General features: G+C 45.3%; 1 pseudogene; it reads left to right on the top strand.

Moving 5' to 3' along the window:
• The first annotated feature begins 5,415 nt into the window (after nucleotides 1–5,415).
• LOC126537949 (uncharacterized) lies at nucleotides 5,416–26,994 on the top strand (annotated as a pseudogene).
• The last annotated feature ends 432 nt before the right edge of the window (nucleotides 26,995–27,426 follow it).

The raw sequence follows: 27,426 nt of genomic DNA on the forward strand, positions 1-27,426 counted from the left end.
GTTGTCGGTAACTTCCCATTCAAGTTCAGGCAGTACAGACGGGGAGACTATACTAAGATCTATTGACGAAAAGGATCGGTTTGCAAGAGAGTAATATGTAGGTTCTTTCTTATTGATAAGGCACGCTCCAGAAGAAAAAAGGAACTGTTCAACAAGGCGACCTCGCGCATCTATACGAGAGTCGCCCCACAGGGAGCTGTGCGCATTGAAGTCGCCAAGAACAACATAGGGTTCTGGCAGTTCATCTATAAAGGACTGAAATTCATGTTTAGTTAATTTGTAATGTGGGGGTATATAAAGCGAGCAAATAGTGATGAGTTTGTTTAGCAGAACAGCTCGCACCGCCACTGCTTCAAGGGGCGTTCGAAGCTGTAAAGGTTGACATGCTATACTTTTATGAGTGAGAATCGCAACACCACCCGATGATGCGACGGCATCATCGCGATCTTTGCGAAACGTAACATACGTACGGAGAAAGTTTGCGTGTCTGGATTTTAAATGTGTTTCCTGTAAACACAGCACTTTTGGATTATGTTTGTGGATGAGTTCTTGCAAATCATCAAGGTTTGTAAGGAGACCTCTAATGTTCCATTGAATGATTTGTGTATCCATATTTAAAATAAATTGGTGCTGTGTTTACGGAAACGGACGGGATGCCTTAGATTACAGAACCCTTTCGAGGCCCTGTAATAGGGGTTTTATTCTTTCTGGAGCGTTCGAGGGAGCCTCGCCGCTCCTTAGGCGCTTGGTGCGCCTTGAGGATGGGTGTAGTGTCCATTGCCTCTTGTGAGGCGCCGGACACGTGCTCTTGCGAGCGGGAAGATTTCAGAGGGAGTCCCGCCTTGGAGGGCAAGACCCCTGCGCCCACCAGCCCGGAGGTCGATGGGGCTCCCAGAGGGATTTGGCTACGCCGGCCGTTGCCAGCGCAGGAAGGAGCCTCGGAAGTTAAGGCAGCCTCGGCTGCGCCCTCCTTCGGGGTCGATGGTTCCTTCTCCTCGGTTGACGGAGCAGCGCTAGCTGCAACCGTCGCGGGGGCAGATGGCGTGACTGCCGACTCACTGCTTGTGGGTCGGACAGCCGCCGGAGGCCGTTGTGACGCTGCCCCCTGACGCGCCACTTCGGCAAAGCTTTTCTTTGGCAGGTATGCAACCCGCCTGCGTGCCTCCTTAAATGAGATATTTTCTTTCACTTTGATCGTTACGATTTCTTTTTCTTTCTTCCAGGATGGGCACGACCGCGAGTACGCGGCGTGCTCCCCATCACAGTTTACACAGTGGAGAGTGTTTGCACAAGCTTCAGTGGCGTGTTCAACGGCACTGCATTTGGCGCATGTTTGGCGGCCTCGGCAGCTCTGCGAGCTGTGGCCAAAACGCTGACATTTGAAGCATCTTAGGGGATTTGGCACATATGGCCTGACACGGAGCTTGATGTACCCGGCCTCTACAGACTCAGGCAGAATACTTGAACCGAATGTGAGTATCAGGTGCTTTGTTTGAATTTCTTTTCCATCCCTTCTTATCTTAATTCTTCTGACATTGACAACGTTCTGCTCACTGAAGCCCTCCAAGAGCTCAGCCTCTGTCAGCTGGAGCAAATCGTCATCAGACACAACGCCGCGGGTGGTGTTCAAAGTGCGGTGAGGAGTTACTGTCAATGGAACATCCCCAAATGACAATAGACTGGGCAACTTATCGTATTGTTTCTGATCATGCAGTTCTAACAGGAGATCACCACTTGCCAGCCTTGATACCTTGTAGCCTGGACCAAGGACATCTGTTAAGGACTTGGAAACTAGAAAAGGGGAGATATTTCGCACTTGTTTATCTGGCTTTTCTGAATGAATGACGTGAAATCGTGGAAAGTTCGGTCTTTGTCGTCCAAAAAACTGAAATACATCTTCGGTGCGCCCTCTTTTCTGAGGGCGATCTGGGAGGGCAGGGAAGGAACTAGCCATAGAATAATGTAAATTTCGGCAATAACGCCAACCACCCACCGTGGAGCCCTACAAGGGGACGCTGCAGGGCCTGAAAAACAGGGCCTGCAAACGCCAGCTGTACGTTATCACTATAACCAAATATGAGATAACCTAGGTTGGTTATTCACACAGGGTTAACCCTTGCTGCCTGGAAAAATTGGAAGTGAGCGGAAGTTAGGAGAAGACAGGAAAGATGGAAAGTGAGGGAAAGACGAAGGTTGGAGGGAGAGCGAGAGACAGGAAAAGGCAACTACCGATTTCCCCCGGGTGGGTCAGTCCGGGGGTGCCGTCTACGTGAAGCAGAGGCCAAAGAGGTGTGTTGCCTCCGCCGGGGGGCCTTAAAGGTCCGAACACCCGGCATCGGCTCAACCTCCAGGATCCCCCTTTCCCCGGACACGGCTAAGCCGCGCACGGCTACACGCGGGAGGGTCCAACCCTCGTGTGCTCGGGTCCGTGGTGTCGCAACGCACCAAACGCCTGCTGACGCAGACGCCCCTGCGGGGAAAGAAGCAATAGTCCTACCAATACTCAAACACGGCAAAGACCCTTCCTTAGTTAATAGCTATAGACCAATTGCACTGACCAGCTGTCTACTTAAGGTATTTGAAAAAATTATTAACCGTCGCCTTGTGTTCTTTTTCGAATATAACGGTATATTTGACCCTCACCAATCTGGCTTCCGAAGAGCGAGGTCGACAACCGATAATCTTGTTCTGCTTGAGTCATATATACGTGACGCATTTGTACACAGCCAATACTGTCTATCTGTATTCTTTGATCTTGAAAAGGCATATGATACTGCCTGGCGATATGGTATTCTGCAAGACCTGTCGTCCTATGGAATTTGTGGTAGTATGCTGAACATTTTGCAAGATTACTTATCTCAAAGGAAGTTCCGCGTAAGAATTGGCAATGTATTATCGCGCACTTTTATTCAAGAAAACGGTGTTCCACAGGGAGGTGTGCTAAGTTGCACACTTTTTATAATCAAAATGAACTCTCTCCGCTCTGTTATACCACCAATGGTGTCTTATTCTGTCTATGTGGACGACATCCAAATCAGCTTTAAATCCTGCAACCTGTCCATATGTGAACGCCAGATCCAGTTGACTGTTAATCGGCTCACGAAATGGGCCGACGAAAACGGGTTTAGATTCAGTGCAGAAAAGACTTCCTGTGTGCTGTTTTCCAGACGTAGAGGGGTATATCCTGACCCTTGTATTACGATGCATGGGAAAAACCTGATAAATAGAAAAGAACAAAAGTTTCTAGGCGTAATCTTCGATAGTAAGCTAACCTTCATACAGCATATAAAACAGTTGAAACTGAAATGTCTTCAAACCATGAACCTTTTAAAGATTTTATCTCATCAGTCGTGGGGAACAGATAGGTATTGCCTCCTGTCTCTTTTTAAAAGCCTTGTGTTGTCCCGCATAGACTATGGATGTATTGTATACCAGTCGGCTTCAAAGACAACACTTAGAGTACTCGATCCTGTATATCACTTAGGTATCCGTCTAGCGCTTGGTGCCTTTCGGACGAGCCCCGTCCAAAGTCTATATGCAGAATCGGATCAGTGGCCACTGGATTATCAACGAACATATCTGGGAATCACCTATGCAATAAGAATCACGTCACTAAAACAACATCCATGCAAAGCACTCATAAGTGATCAGTCCACAAATCAGTTGTACTTAAACAGGCCTTCACACGCCCCGCCGTTCCCGTTGGCAGTAAAATCTGTTGCGGAAAAACTTGCAATAGCTTTCACAGATCTGCAGGAAAGTGACTCTTCTGAACCCATCCCACCTTGGGAGCAATATCCTGTCACTTGTGACTTGTCCTTTAGAGAGCTTAAGAAAAAGAGTTGTCAAAGTGCCCTCATCCAGCAACATTTCATGGCTCTTGAAGACAAGTACAGATCTACTGCATTCTTTTTTTTTTTTAATTCACTGATGCTTCAAAGTCTGCAAATTCAGTATCATGTGCAGCCCATGGCCCAAACTTCTCCAACACTAAAACCTTGCATAAACATAGCAGCATTTTTACAGCGGAAGCGTACGGTATTCTGATCACTATTGACTATATAGTACAACACAAAATAGAAAAGTCTATAATATACACAGATTCCTTAAGCGTTGTCACAGCCCTCTCCTGTGGCAAGGCAAGCCGAAACCCTGTAATTAACCAGCTCCTTAAACAGATCCACGTAGCGCATAAACAAAACCTTGCTCTTGTTTTATGCTGAGTGCCAGGCCACTCTGGTATCGCAGGCAATGAAATAGCGGACAAAAATGCTGGGGAAGCGGCTCATCGGGATACAATTGATGTAAGCTGGGTACCTGGTGTAGATATGAAACCTGCGGTACGAAAGGCGCTCCATAATCATTGGCAAGCTGAGTGGGACAAGGAAGTTGAAAATAAGCTGCACCTGCTTAAACCGCAATTAACGAAACCTTTCCCATTGAAGCTTGATAGACACACCGAAGTTACCCTGGCACGACTCAGAATAGGTCACACTTATGGCACACACAAATACCTTTTGACTGCAACTGACCCACCGACGTGCACACGCTGTGGTGAGAACCTAACCGTCCTACATGTCCTCATTCAATGTCCTGAACTTCACCGACACCGATTGGCTCATTTTAGAGAACTATACTCACACCATATACCCCCCCATCCCTCGATGTTCTTATCAGAGAATGCAATATTTAACTATAAAAGAGTGCTTAATTATCTTGCGCAAGTTAACTTTCTCGACATCATCTCATACCATCCTAACCTTCAGATTGCGCCTCACAGGTGAGGCACAGTCTGATGCACAAAAGTATGTCTGAGCTCTTGCACTTCTTGCGTAGGCAAGAATTGTACAGCAAGGGACTCGGACAATCCGCAATAATTTACCATGTGTGGCCATAACCAATGCATTTAAGGCTTTATATTTATCTTCGTGGTTATTTTAGAATTCATTCACTAGTATTTAAAGATATATCTTACGTGTAGGCCTCTATACAGCCTTTATTTTAAATCATTGCCCTAATCTCACAATTTTACTAATCCATAACACATGTCCTGGCGCTCTTTGGCCTTAGATGCCCTTGCGCCATTAAACATTAATCATCATCAAGAGGGAGATTGGTTCAATAGCCATTTCTGATAAGACTGCATCATCTGATGGCCAATAATTACTTTTCTGTTAGCAGAACAAAAGTAATGAAATTCTCACCTATTGGTCTACTGAAGGCAAATTGCACTGCAACAGATGCACAGAACTGATAGCTATAATTCTGATCTTGTACATTTATTAGAAAAAGGGCCCTGTAGGTGATGGATATAGTAGCTGTTATAGGACAAATAAAAAAATCAAAATGGTCCAGCAGGTGGCAGCTGCTTGTTGCAACAGTACAGGCTCGCTGTATTGAACTCGCTGTACAATTGTACAGCGAGTTATATTTCTAACAAGAAAACCCGTGTTCCCACAAATATTGAAAAAATTAACGTGAAGAGAGCAATTCAAGTTTTGTCTCCTGCCGTGACAGCTGCACTGAAGCCCCTGCAAGAGCAAGGGGGCCACACATATGCAACGCAAGTTTCGCGGGTGTGGGACCGACGGTTGAATTCATGGACACCGTGCACCACTGGTTCATGCTCATGAACGTGAGCAATTGTACCCAGCACATACACCAGAATAGTGCCGACTGCGAGCAGTTCGAATCTATAGGCAATGAACGGCTAAACTGGCTTGAAACAAACTTCCTCGACTACCTGGCCGATTTCAATTAAAAGCCACTGCCTGGCGAAGAACTTCTTAACCAAGGAAACTTACGAAGGCCTGGTGTTTACTACTCATTCAAATGTTGACTGCGTTCGATATCTTCTTGAAGAGACGTACTTTCACTTTGTTTTAAGGAGGAAAATGTCTGACCCAATCAAGTCGTTTTTTGGCTGGCTGAAGAATTAAGTCAGCAGGCTCAAATGATCAAAGGGATGCCCGAGCTGTTCTCTCAGGTATTGAGAAGACTCCGAAGACTAGCATCACGTCAGCGTCAAGTACGAGCAACGTAATGGCAGCAGAAGGCAACGATTGCTAGTCAACGCTGCCGCAACAGAAAAACTTTAGGGAAGTACCAGCAAGGAATTTCCTGGAGATGCATGTAGAGAGCGCACAGAGCGACTCAAGCGAGAACAGCCTCGGCTTCCTGCTCCAGGTGACGCAGCATTGGCTATGGTAGGCGGCTACTTGGCAAGAGCTGTACAAGAAAAGATCGATTGTGTAGAATGCGTCAGCCTGTTAACGAAGCCAAACGCATGGGTGCCCTCGCACTCGCTGATAAAGCACCAAGACCGCGGTGGACTCATCTACCCATCTGGACAACGTTTAGAGGTTCTCTGCGCAATAGAGAAATTTATCAGCGTTCTTCTCGCAAGAAGAAGGCACATAAATCACTCTTTGAATGAGGCTGCGAGTGGAGGCTGCAATTCTCCGCGAGCGCAACACCTTGATGTGTTCGACGCCAGAATACCAAGAGAACCTGCTGAAACTATTGCTGACAAAGTTTTTTTTTTTTTTTTTGCCCAATATTCACAGATTTTCCAATGAAGGCGACAGACAAACACGACTTGGCTAAAGTGTTTGAAATGAAACCGCTCTCACGAAAGACCCTCAAAATGTGAACTATGATGTCACAGTTCGGCGCTTTCTGGTGAAGGGCTGACTCTCCAAAACATGTTTTGTGTTGCTTACTTCCGATGCACATTGTCTAGAAACATCAATTCAACGTGCGATTTTATTTATAGTTCCATGTCAAATACGAACGCCAAACGTGTCTCCACGAGCGCGCGCGCAAGCAGCGTCGTCGCGTCGTCTGCTCTCAGACGGTATGGGAAGGCAGCGCGATCTGGTGGCGGGCGCATGAACTACGCGGTACGGACGGCGCGCTTTCTTCCTCCCGGCAGTGGGCAGGCATGAAAAAAGAGGCTATGGTTGAGGATTGAGGATACATAGCGACTTTTGCCCGCCGACATTTGGCAACACTGGGCCATGGTCGTGTGTTAAATTGTGTACTTGTATCGCGGCTACGTTTAGACCCCGTGATTACCGTTTCCGTCACTAGACAGCGACTAACGTTACAAGTGGTGCTTGCTGCATCCCCGGATTCCCAGTCCTTTATGCAGGCAGGTATGCAGTGAATTTCTGGGCCACCCTTCTCATCACAGGCGGCAGTCAGTCCGGGCAGAGTTCTGACTTTTCTTTCGACACGGGGAAACTGATAGAAGGATTATCCTAACGCCTTTCCTGTTCTAGAGACAAGGTAAAATTGCGGCCTAGCTGAATGGTTTCGTCACGAAGTAGTAGTGGCTGTTTCAGCCTGTGTCATTCCCAGTTAGCTGCAGCGGACAGGTGTGCAGTGTTTTGATGACAGTGCTTAGGACTTTCAGACTGACTCCAACCAAATAAGTGAATTTTATTAGCGCGACGTTTCGGAGCCTATTCGGCTCCTTCAGGGGTTATTCAGGGGTTATTCTTCGGGAGTGGCGGTGTGCAGGGGCCGTATTCTGTAGCGGTTCCTTTGGGAACCGGTTCCCTTTGGCTGTTACGTCTGGATTACGTCACTCGGAGAAAGAGTGGAACGGGGCGGCGTGAGGGGAACCAATCAACGAGCGGCGGTCTGCCGGAAGATCACGTCATCATTTTTGTTTGTACTTAGGGGACGGTATAGCAATTGAAGGATGTTGCTGGTTTGATAAAAAAACATTGGTTTGTATAGAACACTTGCAAATATATTTTCAGTAATAAATGCTAGCTTGCGGCGCAGACCGCTACTGGTAGTTGTAATTTTATTTGTGTTGTTTTCTTATTTAGTCGCTAGGTGGTGTGCCATACGTTATGCAAACAAGTTGCCTCGCTTTGTTTACGTTTTGGACTTGCCAGTTTGCGCGCCGAATCCGAAACTGGGTCCTCATGTTTGAGCGAGGCCGCGCGATATACTCGTGTCATTTGTTGAAGAGCACCCCTACCTTGCGAAGGCGTTGTGTGTGCTGGGTCAACAGCTGACGGCGGCGCGCAAGGAGGAGCTCTGGCAGCCAGTGACTGCCTTGCTGAATGCTGAGGGCCCGGCAGTGAAAACTGCAGCCCAATGGCGCGGCGTGTGGAAGAAAGATGTGTATAATGCCCGCCGTGATGCAGCCACCTTGCACGCCGAAAGCAGGTAAGCACACTCGTTGACGGAGCTTTTGCGCACCATATTCTAACAAACGTGTTAATCACAGAGGAACCGGAGGAGGCAGCCTGCCCGGACCGCGAGGGCGCGTCCTCTCCCTAGTTGGAAGGGCGAGCGCCATCGGAGTCTGCCCGCCGTTCTTCGAGCCCGACGAAGAGGTGAACATCAGCGCATGGGTTTCAATAGGTCAACGCCAAGTCGACGCGCTGTCGCGATTTATGGCAACACACACGCTTTTAATTTTTCAACTTTGCCCCGTGCGGTCCGTTTATGGAACGCACTACCAGATACCATTGCATGCCAATATAAACACACTGCATTTCGCAATCTGCTAAACGATCAATATGCCGTTTCAACCGTCTAAACACGTCATGTCTTTTGTAATTTTCTTGCATTTTTTCTACAAGTTAAAGAATTTCAGTGGTCCCAATTTCTTTACAATACTTACTACTGTATAACATGCAAAAATGTTTACAATGTTATTATGCTATTATGTTGTTGTTTACCATTTATTGTTATTGCTCTACATATTGTATTTGCTAATGTAATAATTTTCCATGTTCTGTGCGTACTCCTTTCATTATGCTGCAGTTTATTTCTTTCCCGATTCCATACTAATATGTTACCGTATTTCCCCATTTACAGTATACCTTCTCGAAGGCCTGTAAGGTACATGTAAATAAATAAATAAATATTTACAATGTTTGCAGATGACTGTATAGTATATAGGGTCATCAACAGCGAATCTGACCAGCAAGCACTACAACACGATTTGGATTTGATTGCCATATGGTGTGAAAAATGGAAAATGTCACTGAATGAGAAAAAGAGTGTCCACGTCACCTTTACCTGGAAGAGCTCATACGACAGCAATCGTAACACTATAAATAATGCTACTCTTGAACAAGTGTCAGAATATAAATACTTAGATGTATTTTTTTCTGCTGATCTAAGGTGGAACAGACACTTTACTCATGTTAGGAACAAGGCTGTCGGAGCATTAGATTTTTTGAAGCGTAACTTTAGTAGCTTGCCACAGAAACTTAGGGAGCAACTGTATTTCACACATGTGCGCAGTACACTGGAGTATGCGTGTGTTTGCTGGGATCCATATGCTACAGAACCTGTAGATAAACTAGAAAAAGTGCAGAACAGGGCAGTTCGGTTTGTCCTTGGCAATTATGACAGGATGCTTAGCATGACAGAAAGCAAAAAAGCATTAAAGTGGCATCTTCTTGAACACCGTCGCCGAAATCTCAGATTAAAATTTCTTCATAACATATACCACTCTAATACGGGGATAGCCAGGTAACTATTTTCAGCCGCCCACATATGTTTCTAAAAGACGAGATCACAAATTTAAAATATGTGAGATTCCTTTTGACCCTCTATTGCATGAATTATGAAAGTCATTTTTTCAGCTTTCATTATTGATTGAATGAACAAACATGACTGTAATAATAAAGATAAAGCTTTGTGCCAAATATGGCACACCATGAAGATGGCTGAGCGCTCTTGCTGCCATGGGCGGAAAACAAAGCTTCGCGGACGGTGGCCTTTTAATGTGATGTGGGGAATGAAATGAAACAGTTGTTTGCTGCGTTCAGGCACAGATGAATGTTTCACTTCTTCTATCTTACCAACGACTTGTTTGTGCAAGGTGGCCGCTTACATCTTTGTTTCTTCTCGTCAAATTCTGGCCAGTGGCTGACTTGGTCAGATCGGTCGTCTTTGGGTGGCATTGCGGCCGCTGGTCCCTGTGCTTTTTTGACTTGAACATGGAATTCGATGTCCTGACTAGAAGTCCTTCCTGGTCGCTAGTTGGGTAGGCACTTGTTATGCGAGGTAAGGCATTCTGCAATTTCTGCTTTTAATTGAGCCAGCGGTAGTACTTGTCTCCTACTAAGCTGCTCCTGCACCCTCCTGTACAATACCCATGCTGTTAGTACCGATAAGTCTAGCATAGGCGTAAAAATTCGAAAGTGCCATTTCTTCGACATCTGATATGTATGCAGTAAAGTCCAAACAGAGAGTCCAGCAGGTCGACACCACCCATGTGCCTGTTATGGACCTTTACTACGCTGGGGCAATCAATTTCGCGAAACACCTTGGCGGAGGTAAACCAGCGCTGAGTCTTTTGGACTGGATCTCTCCCAACAAAGCTCGACAGAAATGTCACGGCGCGGTTGTCGTATCAACGCACACACGATAACTCTACGTCATCTATCGCGCTTGTGAGTGCCTCTGAAGCACCACTTCCTTTACATTTCAGTTCCTTTTCACTTTTCAGGCGGCTGTTTGGTAGACAATTCGCCCTCACCGTACCGATCGTCAAAATTACATCTTGTGATAGAGTGACCTGCAGCTTCGGGCTATTGAACAGATGGCAGCACGTTACCATATTTTGTATTTCAAGTTCATACTGTGCCAAATATGGCACACACCGATTTCGGTTTCTCTGCTGTAGTTGCAGGCAAAATTGACAAAACTAGTAACTGCCTTGAATTGGCGAGGCCAAAAAATATGCCAAAATAATTTTTCTACTTTTGGGCGGTCGAACTTTTCAGAGAAAAAAAAAACCAATTGCTCGTATTTGCCCCCTCCGAGTTTCACGTCGCATCCCAAAATCTACTTCACCTCTGTTTTGCGTATCACTCAAGAGATGGCAGCACTTGCCCATAATAAGTGCGCATAACTACGAGATTTACTCTGACGGTATCGCATTCTCAACTGGGAATCTCACACACGCGAAAAAGAATGGTAACCGGTATGTGCCAAATATGGGACGCCATGCAATAGAGGGTTAAAAGCGACGCTTTCCGCTACTCTTTCTATGTTCGTACTATAAGAGACTGGAATACTCTACCACCTGACACTGTCTGTATTTGTTCAAATGATGATTTCTTCCATGTTTTATGAGTGTAACTCTGAGTGTTCATTTATATGAGTTGTACCCTCCCTGCTGTAATGCCTGAATGGCGAAGCAGGTACCCAATGAATAAAATGAATAAATAAAGAAATGTTTCATTGTCATGATTTTGTTTATATTGTTGCACCTTGTTAAGCAGCAATTACGAGCATTATGTGAAATCATGTGTGCAAGAAATGCAATGTTGAAGCAACTCTTGAGTTTAAACAAAGCAGTAGTAAGCATGAGTGTTTGCTATTTAAAGAAATCCTGCTCCAATAAGTGCTTGACATGTCTCGTTTGTTGCTATACGTTTCAATATGTGCTATACAGATTGCTGACAACATTTCAGTTGCTGTGTAACTCATGCTGCTCTTGCGTGTCACACATGAACAGACATCTTCAGCTTTGGAACAATGCATACTGCACAGTAAAATAGGCATTGCAGAGCAATATTCAACAATGCAAGATTGGTTGCCATTCACCTTGGAAATAACCTTTATTTAAAGAAAATTCCCTGGCGAGACAATATTCAAAAGCACAGTGAACAAAGCAAAGGAGTAACATAATGGCACATGGTTATTTGTCACTGTATGTGTATCTGTCATGCTCAACATAGACAAATCATGTGCTTTTCACTACTGCAGTATGCAGCATACTATGATTAGCCACATGTGAGCACACGCTATGTGTTATGTTGAAGTGCACGGCCTATTTACTTTTATGAAAATAAAAATAAAACATGTTACACCAGCACATGTCTCCGCCTCATTTGCCAGCGAATGCGCCGGCGCACACTTTGCAGGTAGGCAATGCGCAAATTTCTGGGCAGCCGAAACACACCAACTATGGATTCACGCACCGCACGGTCTCTTTGAAACAAAGCTCGAGAAGGCTGTACAGGGTGCGCCTGCGGTGGCACCTGTACTTGAAGCGGCACTTGTGCCTGGGCTGGATCCTGTGCGCTGTCGTCATGTGCACCGTCGTCACCTGGGTCGTCTGGCAGAGGCACGCCTGCTGCAAGGCAGAGGTTATGCAGCGCTGCACAAGCTGCAACAATAGTGGCTGCTTTCTGAGGCGAGTAGTGGAAGCACCCGATACCTCTGCAGGCATCGAAGCGGCTCTTGACGACTCCTATGCACCGCTCAACGGCATTTCGCATTGATGCGTGTGCCTCATTATAGCGCCCCTCTGCCGTGAGGCGATTTGGGTGACCAGGCACAGGAGTCATGATCCATGGCTCTAGCGGGTACCCAGAGTCCCCTGTAAAGTGTTGCACGTCAGTGAACGAACGTGGATACATTAAGGCACAATGCAAGAACACAGTCTACGCCAGGGCCCTTTTACAACAGCAGCGGGGCTTGGATTTATTGTTGCAATATCTATCGAACATTGACCTTCCCAGAAAGTTGTAAAGAAAGTTCGACTCATTTTAAAGAAAAGCCCAATTTCACCTGTTGTCTCGGCTGCAAATCTCATTCTCAGGTTAAGTTGGACATGTAATATTTATTTCATACTCGTGGTTTTCTGCTCCGCTCATCCCATTTGCTTCTCCCTAAATGTACATCCTCCACTAAAACTAATTAGCTCTTCTCTCTTCAGAAGTGTTATTTTATAAAACACTTCTAAGGTCTACTCTCGAATATGCTGCCAGTATCTGGGATCCTTACTCTACCTTTCGTACCTCTTCTCGTGAAGGTACCCGAACTCGAGCTACCCGTTTGATCCTTTCTAATCACTCCAGCACCACATGTCGCTGCAACAAAAAAAATTGCAGACATTGTGACACAAAGAAAAATAGCGCAACTTGCACTTTTCTGCAATATATACTACACCGATCACTAACGTCGATGCCGAAAGTTTCACGCACACGCTTATTCCTTCGTTCCAAGGACAGTGACCAGGAACCAGCTACCCGAGTCCATTGTCACCAATCCTTTTCCATCATACTTGAAAACTGCCATTTCGACGTGTTCTGTAGAATTACACCCCTGCCTGTAACGCTCCACGTGGCATTCAGTGTATTGAAATTAATAAGTAAATAAACAGAATAACATGTCAGCTGTTGTATACATGCTGGTAAAAATATCTGCCTTCTAACAGAGACATGTTTCTCTCGATAGTCGCTGCAGGTTCATTAGGTACTGCTGCATTCACAACACATTTCTAGCAAATCACGCTTTCTTAAAGCTTGCTAGGATGCAAAACTATTTGACTGTGTATGTTTTACATGTGGAAGAAGCACTGCTACTTTAGGTGCACTTACCAAGCAAGACTTCTCCATGAAGTAACAGGCCACGAGTGAGGCGGCGGCGAAATGCAGAATGCCTCCAAACGAAATAATTGTGGCACGATCCCGGAAACCGTGGGTCAATTGCCAGGATATTCAGCTTTGCATGACACACCTCGTAAGAGAAAGCAAAGAGAAGGTGTCAATGCCACTGCAACAAATATCTGGCACAAGCTTTTGCTTACAACACTACTTGCCAATCAGTTACTGTTCAGTCAGCCAACACAATTACAGAAAAGGAGATATCAACATACGCAGTAGGCAGTTGAACTAATCATCAGCATGATAACAATGTCATCTTAACCTACAAATGCAATGTTGGCATGTGTACATGTGCTCATGTATGGCGTGCGGTCACAACACAATGTGCAAAATAATTCCTTTGGTTTCTTCCGTCCATATTGTACAAGATTCTGCTAGAGAGTGCCACCTGTGTTTTTTTTTTCTTGTTTTTCCAGAAAAAGTGCCTATTACAAGCGAAAGAACGCGGAAGTGGCAGCATGTTCCGTATTAACAGCTAGAGCAAATGAGTGTCCACACATTCTCATTCTCCCTCACACCATTTTCATTGATGGGATGCTCCTTTTCACGTTTACAGTCTGTTGGCCACAATGCTTTAGTTTTACGTCGAATAAGAATCACAAGGGCTCGTCTTCTGTTAGGATCGCTCGCAGACGAAGACTCCCTTCACTGCTACGGCGTCTATTCCGGTTTAAGTCGCGCGTAATGTGTTTACATTGTAGCATCGAAAAGGCTATTCAACTGTGATTAGAGAGCACGGAAAAAGTGCGGCCGGGTTCTATTGCCAAGATCAAAGTCGTCATTACACATACAACACAAACGCTACTTTCTCGAATAGGAACGCAAGTGTTACCGGCAATTGATGAAAAATAACGAAACGAAGTTTTTTACAACGTGCACTCGCGCAATCACATATCGAAAATATTTGTCAATGAACAATACTCACAACCATGCAGTTGAGGGCGTAATACCCTTTACGGCTCCAGTACGATTCCGTTTCGCCGGGGCCGAGCTTCTTAGGGCGAACGATGGCTATCAGACTCCCGTCCACACATCCTAGAAATCCTGGAATTTTTCCACGGCTAAGAAAGCCTTCCTTGACGGCGGCTTTCTAGGCCGTGGATGGGAATCCAACACATCCTTTTTCTTTGCCCACAACCGTAATGGCCTTGGCGACGGCTGTAATGATCCGGCTGACCGAAGGATGCGACAGTGCAATCGCTTCTTCATTCCCGACGCACTGTTGAAAGCTCCCGGCGGCAAAAAACCGCAGCGCGCACAGCACTTTCATCGTAGCGTCGACACCACGAAATCTTTGAGGTCCGAGATGTCCTTCCAGCTCATCGCAAAGACTTCACACTATGTCTTTGAAGAGCCTAAAATGCCTTCGAAACTCTTCTTCGGCCATGCCGAACGCGTCGCGTCGTTGCCTCTCGGCGCTCGCCAGCAACACAACCAAAGGAGCCGCCATTGCCGTCTCTGTCTCGTCTCGTCTAGGTGCCGGCTCGTCAGCTGGCGCGAGATTAGCCGGCAGCCACGGTTGCCCTAGCAACCCTCGACATCATGCTCGCCCCCGCGCGCGACCCTCGAGAGAACCACTTCTCCGCGGTTCCTCTCCTAGCAGGGAACCGGTTCCTTTCCAGAAGATTGGCAACCTGTGTGACGTCATCAAAATTTGTCGTCCCGCCCACCAGGGATGACGACAACGAAGCGCCGACCAATGGCAACAGCCCAAAGGAACCGGTTCCCAAAGGAACCGCTACAGAATACGGCCCCAGCTTTTAAAGGGTATTTTGTAAAAAAGGAGGGGAGAGTACGGAAGGTGGGGAGACACTTCACAGACGGGAAGCGGGGGAGTGGAGGAAGCGGAAGGGTGACATGGCTGCATCGGTGCTGGTCGGCTGGGATGATGACCTGTGCTGGGGGAGCTTGACCCGCGAGAGTGCCGTTCAGGGGATGAGGTGGGGGGGAGTTACGGGCGAGCGCACACGTTTTGGGGTTGGTGACCTCGAGCGGGAATCTACCTGGCTGGGCGTCCTTTTCTTTTCGTCATGTCGCCAAGGCCGTGGATATACACGGAGGGTAGGCTACCCTTCACGCGGTTTATGTTACCCACTGATGAAGGATCTGAGTAGGCTCTGAAACGTCGAGCAAATAAAATTCACTTATTTGGTTAGGGTCAGTCTGAAAGTGCTAATAAATTTCCCAACCAGACAGGCAATTCTGTCGAAATGTTTAGCTTCAAGGACAGTGCTTGTATTCATGTGTTACCACAACTCGCGAATAACTGATGGCGGGGCACAACAGTGCTGTTATGGTTGACCTCTTAAGTGTGGGAAACATTCCAGTGTGCTTTCCCTTATCAAGATGATTTCCCTCATCCCCGAAAGGGCTGTTATGTTCGGCCTGGACTTAGACCTCTCAAGTGTGGGAACATTCCAGCGTGCCTTCCCATATTGATATAATTGCCCTCTTCCCCGAAAAATCGCACCCCTCTACGGCCCGAGCAGACACAAAGGGGAGGACCCAAAGGAGAAGGCACGAAGGGGAAGTAGTCATTGACTTCAGAAACTGACAAAGGCACTGACACTTCTACAAGTTCCCCAAGTTTCCCAAGGAGACATAGACTACCACAAGACCGCGAGGCGTTATTTAAATAAAGCCGTCCTGGCCCCCGTGTTAGGCAAAACTGCTCATGACACGGATAGAGTTGCAACCGTGTACCAATCAGAATTAGTTTTATTCGTGACAAAAATGGCGTTAATTACATGATAAGTATATACAGAAGGAGGTCCCGTAGTTAGAAACCGAAATGAAACTGAAACTGAGAAGCCAATGAAGTAAATACATTTTTTTTATCACGATTCCCGCCTTCGTTGCCGTCTTCTGATTCTTGCAGTGAAGACCCGCCTCACTCGGTCGAGATTGTATCAGTGCTCAATAAAACCCTGTAGGCTTTAGTGCTCAAAACAACTGGCACCATGGCTTCACCTACTCGTATAAGGTGTTTTGCCACTGAATGCCATTCATACGACACTGTTGTTGTAGGTGCCACCGGGCCCTTGTGTAATGCAATGCCTGGACTGCTCACACTTCTCGTGTAGCAACTTGTCCAGGTTTGCAAGCGAACACCCTTGACGTTGCGGTTGCCAACGCGACAACAGCCACGAGTGGACACAGGGTCTACCAGAGAAACCACACCACTGCGCTAAGTAGTACTTGTTGCCATTCAGTTGTCCCTCATTCCTGTTGAAATGAATCAAGCAACTGTAGCTCAGACGCGAGTATTCAAGGATTTCAAGTACACCCTAGGTCTTTGGACCAGCACGATTTGACAGCGATTTCAGTGTTTGCAGAGCTGTTCAGCACCAGATCGTGTGCTGCGACCAGTTCACATCCTATCGATTGGAGTCGTATCAATGTTCTCTATGCAGACGTGGAGCTGCGCATATGAGCCCTTTTGCAGGAATTGCCATGACTGAAGTGTGCGAACTCGCATGATGACGTGATGCAACCAGGTGCGCTTCAGAGAGGTAATTCCTTTGGTGACTCCGCCAAAGAACATACTGAGTTCCGCCGACATCCCAGCGCACAAGGCCCGACAAGCTGAGGGAAACGAGGCGGTGCCTTCACAGAACTCCGGAGGTACGAGCAGCAGGGCTGTGGTGCGGTGAATGGAACGCTCAAAGAAGCCACGAAGAGTAATCTGGTGACCTTCCAGTATGAAAATGGAGGCGGGTGCAAAGCAGTGATGAAAGGCCTTGCGATTCTGAAAGATGAAGAAATTCGGACTAGTTGGAGTTTATGATGAAAATACGAGGCTGGCATGCAGGAGCTCTACACTATGAATAGAAATAAAAAAAAAGGGAACAATGTGATGGGAAGCATTTTGCAGATACCTAGCTGTATCTGCAATCATTTCAGGTTCCATGATGTGGATGGCATAGTAACGACCAGTGCATGGTAAATGAGTTATTGTACAGCAACGATGGAATGTTGCAGCATCATGTGCTAATGTGGTGCAGTGTCACATGGTCTATCAAAGGGCGAACTGCCAGAGTGAAGGATAGGGAAAATTAGCGTGACGAGGGTAGGTAGAAAATTGTTCCTATGTGACATGGCGCATGCGGCAACTGTTTCAAAGCACTAGCTTTTATGCATGGGCAGGAGTAAGGCAAGTTTGTCATTTTTTTGCCAAGTCTGTGGCCTCTTGGGTAGTTGTGCTGGTGACCCTAGTTCAAATCCTACCACCAGTCAGCTAATCTCTTCATTTAAAAGGCCCCTTAGTTGAGACTGGAAACTATTGCAGAGTGCCTGCTAAGAGGTGAAAGATGCGTCACATAAAAATTTAAACAGCAGCCGAAAGGCTAGAGGCTCCTGAGCTGCTTCTTAGCTGTAGTCGTGAGGTGTCGTTGCCAAAACTCGTGCTTTCCTAGGTATACTTTGTGGCACAACAAGGCGCTTCACTGTCTCCCTTTCTTCTGTCCCTTTTCCAGAAATGTATTTTGTGCCACAAAGTATACCTAGGAAATATAAGCACCAACTTGCCCAAGAAGAAGTCCTTTTAAAACTCGTGCATGGCAGACCTGTCTTAAGATTATGAATGATTTCCTCAAATTTGCCTAGGAATGATAAAACTGGTGCAAGAAACATGTCCGAAGCATTGCTGATTGTACAAATGCCCAACATGAAAATATGGGTTTCTAGCATCAGGAGAAATGAGCTCCACTTATACTGCTGTCTGACCTTCAAATGATTTAGGATTAGAACTGTTCTGTTAATGTTGATTCCTTCAAACATCGCACATACTCAAGAGTGTCATTGGCCACTAGTTGCCACTGGCTCTTTCTTTACCGGCACATGATTTGTCAGTTTTCCAGTTTTCCTTAAATCAGCACATGCACTGCAACTGCAGTGTCAGGCATTTATACATAGCAAACAACTGAATTGGCACAAGCAGATTTATTTCCAATTCCTTTAACTGCCGTGTAGCCCAAAATTGAAAGACTGAGCAGTCCTTCCTCTCGCTTTTCTCTTCCGAGCTTTCTCCTACAAGTCCAAGCACAACTGTTTCTCTCCGACACATTCCTGGCAGCCACCGTTGCTGGCGCTTATTTCGTCAGCCGGCACAACCAGTTTTGGCCACCTGAGCAATATAGCTGCACATTGTTTGTTCTCCACCCCCAGACACACAATCCTAGATTAAGGAAACGACACAGAGCAGCCTGTTTGCTTTACCACCTGCTGGTCTTTTTATAAAGTGAAGGTTTCTTTGTGAATTCAGGCAGACTTTCCTGGCTGTGAGCGCTGCTGCTCTCTTGCCGAGTAGCTCACACTTAAAAAAGAATTGAATTACATGCCCGTTCGTGAGATCGAACCTCGGCTCCCCACACTCTTAACAAAGGTACACCCCTTGGGGTGTATATCTTCCAGACAACAGTAATTGTCATCTGCCTTGCTTGCGTTTCCTTTCTTGAAAATGCCGCGCCCGCTACTTTCCTGTCGGGAACGCTATGTCACGCTGATAATGCACATGCCGTTCGTTACTGGGAAATACCGGGCTCGCAGCATTAAAGAAAGGAAATGCGGACAAGACAGATGATGTTTATTGTTGTGTGGCAAAATACAACACAAAGGGTGTAATTTTGTTTGAGTGCAGTAGAGCAGCTCGATGCTTGAAGCGTTACACCACAATTGCACCTATACTCCCATCATGCCGATACCAACAGCTCCGAGATTATCACTGTGTAGTATCGCATCACATAGCGCGAGTGCTTGAGGGCACATGCGTGCATGCCAGTTTCTTTTACGCCAAAGACGCATGAATGAAGGCAAACTTTTGGCATTTGATTAAACGCTTTGTGAAAGGTTCGCTTCGCATAGATTCCAAGATGTCTGTTGGATCTGCATATTTTTTTTCCTTATTTTTACTCTGGAAGGTATACCAAATTTTGAATAATGATTTTCATTTGCGGAAAGCTTCCATCAGGGTGGGGTATGGCCACTTCTTTTCGTTTTGTTTGAATTTTAATTGCATACATTACTTATCGGGGGAAAAAAACACTTCCCTCTCCGGTTCCCGCTTTTTTCTCAGCAAAGGTGGTGGCCCTATTGGCCACATATTGGTAAGTGAAATGTCTAGCAGTTGACAAAAAAATTAGTAGGGGGAAAAAAAAAACTAGAAAAGAATTATATTTGGTTTCGTGTGTCTTTTTCTTTAACTGCTGTGTTTTCTTTCTAAGAAACCCCTGTAGGTGCAGTTTCAGTGTTAGAAGAGAGAAATAACATTTATTTCCACCAGTCAACACCACAGAAGGTGGTCTTCCTCTACAGCGCCTCTATACGTCAGTCGGGATCCCAAAGGACTCGGTGGCAGCGAGAGCTTGGCTGATGAGTTCTCGTTGATTCTTGCTGTCTGGATTGCGTAGTAAGGCCTCCCAGGATTCTTGGAAAATCATCACAAGCACATGAACATTGTTGTCGTGTTTCTGTGCCTCGTAACTGCGTTGTCCTGCTCATCTGGCAGCTGTACTTTACTATATTGCTACATACTTGCCCTTATCCTTTTTTTTTTTTTAGACAGACAAGGAGCAGCCTCCTCCTAGCAGCGGGCACAAATCAGTACTTGCTGGCCGCCATGGTGATGCACGCGGATGCTGATTCACAGTGCGACCTGAAGGCTGTGGTCGCTGTCAAGTCCACGTGGTTCTTTACTGTGGGCATGTCCAAGTCAACTCAGGCAGGAGTACTTCAATGGGGGGTCTCCAGGTCTACGCAGTGGGAAGATCCAGCGGACTGCCATATTACTCCTTTGCTGGTGGAACAGCCATTGCCAAAAAAAGGTGCACCATTATGCATTTAAATACAGACTCTATTCTGGGCCTAATCAGAACAAATTGTACTCATTAAGTGGAAGTATGCAGCACATGCAAGATAGGAGACTGAAGGAAGACGGCACGTCACTTCATTTGTAGATATGTGCATTTATTTGAAAGTGAACATGCATGCACTCACGCACATCTGCCAAAATTCTGTTGTACCATATCATGACAAAGAACATTGTCAAGATGAACCGTCACAAACTAGTCAATTGTCAGTCTTGCTAAATCACGCACCTGCCGAAAATGTCTCCTTCACGTATTTCAAGATGCAAAGAAAGCAGGGCAGCAATCCAAGATGATTTTTGTGGTGGCTTTCCTTGCAATTCAGTCACCTTGGTGGCATTCTTCTGCTGAGCACAAGTTTGCGGGTTTGATTCCTGGCTGCAGTGGTTGCATTTCAATAGAGCAAAATGCAAAAATATTAATGTACTTAAATTTAGGTGCACAGGAAAGAACCACAGGGAGTGAAACTTAATCCGGGGTCCCACGCTTCGTCATCTGTCGTAGCCCTAGCGTTGCTTTGATCAATTCCTTCCAATTTGGTTATAGCAAACATATTCGTTTCAGACCAAAACAGAGGTTTGAGGAGTACATTCAACTTAGTGTGCCTGAGTTCTAACCAACTCCTTCACACAGCATGCACCATTGCTTCAGAGCCTCTCAGCACGTTAAGAAGTTGCTTCGTGTGAAACTAATCCTGGAGCCATATTATGCAAGGATATTTTTTGAACCCACAACCTTCGCATTTCGCGTGCGAAATGCGAAGGATGTGGGTTCGATTTTCACCTGCGGCAAGTTGTTTTTTCGTCCACTTTAATTTCCATTAATTGATCATTTCTTTAATTCACTTATTAAGCACAAGTAATTTCCCCTATGTTGTCCTTGGTGTCAGTGTTTGTTGGCTTCTTATGACTAATAAAAATCGGGCCCCTCAGTTAACCCCCTTTCTTCATACGAAGGTATAGTATTTTACAATATGTAGTAACAGTAGGAATGTTCAATGTCTAGTCGATTTTCTATCAAACTGAACATTTCAAGTCCGTCTCGGTGCAACATTTTCCTGAATCTTTGTCCAAGAAAACGGCGTCCCACAGGGTTACGTATTAAGCACTGCGCTTTTTGTGGTGAAGATAAACTCCATAAATTCAGTTATACCATCCAACATTATGTAGTCTTTATACATCGACGACCTTCAAATTGCATGCTGTGCCTCGAGTATGTCTACATCTGAAAAGCAAATCCAGATAACAATGAACAAGTTTACACAAAGGACCGTTAAAAATGGATTCCGTTTTTGTACACAAATTTTTGTACCCAGATCTCACATTAAACCAAGGCCCACTACCAGTAAAGCACGAACAAAAATTTGTAGGAATAATTTTTGATAATAAACTAAATTTCATCGGCCACATTAACAGCATAAAAACTAAGGCAAACAAAGGACTTAACGTCCTGAAGGTCCTGTTACATACGCATTGGTGCACTGACTGAACATGCCTCTTATGTATTTACTGCTCTATCCTGCAGAGCATTCTTGACTACAGCTGCATAGATTATGGGTCAGCAAGGCAGTCATACATCAAACGTCTGGTCCCACACACAATCACGGAATATGCTTAGCAACTGCTGTGTACGGGACCGCACCAGTAGAAAGTAACGAACCCTGTTTGGAGCACCAAAGAACCTTGTTCATAATTTCATACGTACTCAGAATTGCAGCTCTACCTAAACATATATGCCACACTCGTCACTTACACCACGAACAGAATGTACTATACCAACAAACCACATAGCGTGAAACCACTTATCCTTCGTTTCGAAGAAATGTGTCAAAACTACAATGTTCCAAGCGAAGCCCTCAGGGTCTCCAAAAGACCAAACAGACTGCCCCCGTGGTATGATGTCTAAGAATTACAAGAAAAATATGATGATTACACCGAGTTTTACACTGATGGGAAATAAGCATGTTGGAAGCACAGTCGTATCGGAACACTGGGAAAATTGTCTTGGGTTGCCACAGTTTGCTTCAGTTTTTACAGGCGAAGTATACGCCTTGCTTATGGCTTCAGAAAAATAGTAATAGGAGATTATAATAAAGTTGTCTACGCAGATTCTCTCAGTTCACTTAATTCTCTCCATAGAAAATCGGAGTGCGAGCCTCTTTTCGGCGGCATCCTGAGAATGCTTAGCGAAAGTGAACATCATGGTAAATTGTCTCTGTTGTGTTTTAAACCATGTCAGAATCCCGGGAAATGAAAAGGCAGATAAATATCCAGCAATGACAGCCCATGAAAGACTAACACAGAGAGAAATAACTTTTATTTATGTAGCCGGGAGATTGGTGGGGGGCCAACCTCGCCTAGATGGCGGCCAGAAGCCCTTGGGCTCTGGCGGAATCGTCGGCTTGCTGGATGGCCAAAAGTTGGTCTTCGGGGGTCGAGCTGAGCACCACGGTCAGAAACAAATCTTTTCCATTCAAGGACTGTGCCCGAGTGACCCGTGCTACGACGACCTCAAAGTGGCGAAAGGATTTAGACCGTAAAGTTAACAAACTGCATATAGTAAAGCCCATGCTGCAAGAGTGGAATACATCATACTACCAGAAACATTTCATGGAAGTTATGCTATGTTGTGTTTGTATTGGGCACACACATCTAATGCATGTTTTATTGAAAAATGAAAAACTGGTTTGTAATCAATGCCAAGAACTTCGAACTATGAATCGCATTTTAATAACATGTCCGGCATTGGAGGGAAAAGGGCAAATACTTTATGTACTTTACAAAACACTAAGACCACTTCATCCCTCCCTGATCCTAGCTGAAAATGCACTTGTTTCTCTAGACGATATATTTAAGTTTCTAGAAGAAACGGGTTTCTTAAACAAACTCTAAAGTAATAATTTTTGTTGCTTGAAGCACTTTAATCAAATTATATGTTCTCATTCTGTGCATGGCGCATCATAGCCGTAGCTGCTCTTGCGCCATAACACCCTACATAACTAACTCAACCTAAAATAAATTGCAGTTATGTTTGTGTTATAAACTTGGGTTGTGACTTGCAAAAGATGTGCTGCACCAAGTGAGCTAAAATTAAACAGTTATGTTCCTGAATGTTCAAAAAGTGCAAGTCTGCACATCAACTTTTATATCTATGTATTAGCTGAAGTTTTGAATTTGCAACTTTGAAAAAATGAAATTTTATTGGCAATTTCTACGAGATTTTAAAATGTAGCAGTGTCCTAAAACACGATATCATAAAATTTATCAAAGAAATCAGTAGGATTGAATGAGTAGCAGGGACACAGTACTGCTCCCAACATTTCAGACTTGGCTAACACATTTTTCTAGAAAAATGAAAAAAAAAATCATGACTGCAAAAATTATATGCTACAAGACGAAGTAGTTTTCTTCTGAAGCAGCATTGAAGGCAGGAAAGCAAGCTGCAAAGATGCTCTTTCAAACAAGACCGAGATGGCCTGGCTATGATAGATGCTTTTAGAATGGTGGGCAACACAAAATGGGTCAGTTCAGTACTTTCAGTGGCAAAACTGAGCATTTCACAGGAGAAGTAGAGTGCTTTCTTACTCAAAGACATAATTTTGAGCTAGTTATTTGCCAGCAGGTGCATGCACCATGATATGGGGATTAGAAAAACAACACAAATGACAAATTAATTTGCTTGTGAACTTTTTGTCTCCAAGACCCATGCTTGCCCTTAACTTGTCCTTCCGTGGGATGTTGGTGCGTTCTGGTAGGCTCCTTTTTTTTTTTTATGCATGCATATTAGTGTCAGTTAATGACGCATTGTACGATAGCCTTTAATTCTCGGAACCAAAGGTGTACTCCTTCACATTGAAACTACCTTTGCACCATAATAAAGTAACTTTTCTCATCTGTTTCAGTGGAATCTCTAGCCCCAAGAAATTCAAAGAGTTCTACCTGTGAAATACAACAAGATGCTAAACCTGCCACTGCAGCTGACCATATTTTCCATGCATCTCGGAGCAAAGAGGGACACTCTCCTATCGTCGTCGTGGCAGGGTCAGCAATTGTCACCTACGCCTGTGGATGTTGTTTTCTTGAATTTCACGATTTAAGTGGCTTGACCTGCCATGTACAGACGTGCTCGTGGCCGAAGCCATATTATTGCAGCCTGTGTTCGCAACCTTGTGCAGACTGGAGTGCAACGCGTGCCCACCTCGCTACTCATGTCGAGAAAATGCCAAGAACATGTCCATTCTGCAAGTACACCCTCGACGGCAGCCACTCTTTGGCCATGAGGCATGTGCTGCGGCATGTGGATGTGAAGCAGTTCATGTGCAACATCTGTAAATCTGCATTCATCAACGGGAAGGATCTTCTCTCACACATTCAGCGGTGCCACTTGAACGAGAGGACGTACAAATGTGATTCGTGTTCCATCTCATTTGCCGACAAACGCACTTTGCAAGTCCACGTTCGCCGGCACGCTGGTGAACGGCCATACAAGTGCAACGTTTGCTCAGCCACATTTGCCAACAGGCCAGCGGCTGCAAGTCACATGCGCTGTCACAAGAAGGGTACGCCATACTGTGCGGTGTGCTCCCGCATGTTTGCCACGTGGTGTACTTATTTCACTCATGTGCGCTGTAAGCATGGAGGTTGTGGTGGTAATCCCTGAAGTGAGTGAACGGCTGCCAGGTGTTGTGTGTTTTTGACATTCTCGGAAGCTGTGCGTGGCATGTGCGTGTTACTTGGCACTAATGGCTGCAGCAAGTGAAACTGCTATGGCTTTACAACTTCTTCGATACAGTGAGCTCACCTTGACAGTGACCATTATTCAGTGTTGTGCTTCTTTATGTTCTAGTTGTCATTACAAAGGATATGAAAATGGCACTGTTTATTGTGAACTGATTTTTCCACGACTGAATGCAGCTATTTAGTATGTGATGCAGGCATGGAAACCATACTCGTATGCATATTGCAAAGCCTGTGGCACCCTCTGGGGAATATGTATTCACACAGCACTTTAAAGGGCCCCTCAGCAAGTCTGGCCATTTTGAGCTCACAAGCACAGAGCATACAATGCGCGCTAATGCAAAGAATTACATCGCTACGCGCCGTGGAAAGGTCTGAAATTTCAATCCGAACGCCATTTTCCCTTTCCCTCACGGCAACCGTGCTTGAAGCCAGACGGTGACGTACTCGTGTCCGCAGTGTGACGTCGCTCATGTCAACACGTCTTCGATAATTATTCAAGGCAACGTCTGTTATTTGTGTGATCTGTTGCTTGAATTGACGAATTGAAGTTTAGAGAAATAATAAAACGCACAAACGGAATGTCTGCACGTTTTTTTGTTTTACTTTGCACCGTAGCAAGAGAGATGCACTTCTGCTTCTTCTGCTTGTTTCCACGGTTGTGCACTCACGTGCGCAGGTACCGAAACTGCCATTTTCTACTGTGTTCCAGCGTGTGATCATGCTCTGCGATCCGCTTGTTCTGCCTCAGTATTCGTGGAGCACTGAATTATACCACTAGTAATTTCCTTGTGCACAGCGTGCAAAATTGTGTGCTGCGCAAAACAAGACCCGCGTGCAACGCTGTCAGCGGAAGTGCGCAGCGCTGTAAAAAAGTAAGGAGAAAAAGAAATGAAGGCGGGGCCCGTGACGTATGTGTCACACGAGCCTCGAGGTCCGGTATCGGAGGACGCAGGGAAGGAATTTCGCTTGTGGAGGCTAGACCGGGCGAGTGGAGAGTGTCTCGCTGTGCAGTGGAGCTCACCTTCTGAAATCATGGGTTGGCGGCACTGAAATATTTCTATCTCTGTTATTAATGAGCCAATTTGAAAAATTTTTGCTGCAGAACAGTCCCTAGAGGACACACAACATCCAGCCAAATTCTTCTATGGTGCCTGGTGAGAGGATCTTTAAAGGTTATGCTTTTCTAAGTTATGCTTGTACAATATAAAAACAACTTCTCCTAGAGTGATAAGAGGCTTGGTAAGCCAGAAAGTTTGCAAACTCCTCCTTTGTGAGGCCCTGATATTAGTCAAACCTTAATATGATCGCTTATTGGTTGTAACAAAGTTAATCTAAAATGTTCACCAATATCAGCCTGCAGCGAGAACATCATTATAATATTGGACATAATGAAGATATTTACGTGCAAGCGAGATGCAGCTTTGCTGCAACAAGGCTCAACTGTACATGTAATGCGTATTACATTGACAATATATCATATGCAAATGTTAAATTGATTTTGCCCAAACATGTGATAAGGAAGAGAATGTAAAAGGTATAATAAAATCAAGTGTTGAAGCCCAACCGTTTGATCCGCAGTCCTGCTTACAGATGCAGTGGCAAGCAAGCAAAAGTGTGTGCAAACTGGGCAAGTTTGTCTGAGAAAAGGTACAATTTGGTCCGACAGACCCAGTTTGTATTTGGTAGTTGAAGCTTAAAGGGGCAGTTAAGGCAATATTAAGTCAGGCTAAAGTGCTCGAGAATCTCTAAGGTGGCAATATTATCATGAACAGAGCCCTAATAATGAAGAAATTGAGGTAAATGCAGGACACTATTGGAGACTCCCTGAGGACATTCAAGTACTTACCCGACGACGAAAGCATTCCTCATTTAAATTCTGCCAGTAGTATTCAACCACTTATTGCACAAAACATCCTTGTATTGCGAGACAAAATAAAATGCTACTTGTCCAGTTCTATTTCATTTTTAGAAAAAAAGGAATGCATTGAAATTACCCTTGACGCCTGGACGGTCGAAAGGTTTCATTATCGCTCGACTCTGTGCCGCCCACGCTTTTGCATTTCAGTTATCGCGTAGAGCTGTGCTGGTTTTGCTGGCATGCGAAACCTGCATAAAGTGCAAGTAGCAGAGAATTCAACTTCCATGTGATGCCCAAATGGTCCGCGCCACTTGACCAAAAAGCAGCTGCAGCAGTGAATGCGCCGCTCTGTCTTGGCTCAGTACCGCTGTCTGTCGGGCACCATTTTACTCACCGCCAGCAGCAAAGGGTGGTGATAGCATATGCAATGTCACCACTCCCCCAGTTTGGTGGCAGGAGATTTGAATTTCAAAAAAGGTGTTCGGTCCCTTCAGATGCAACTTTCTTGTAAACTATTTCTTTAGCAC

The sequence above is a fragment of the Dermacentor andersoni genome, chromosome 4 (genome assembly GCF_023375885.2).
Source record: "Dermacentor andersoni chromosome 4, qqDerAnde1_hic_scaffold, whole genome shotgun sequence".
In the NCBI taxonomy this organism is placed as follows: Eukaryota; Metazoa; Arthropoda; class Arachnida; order Ixodida; family Ixodidae; genus Dermacentor; species Dermacentor andersoni.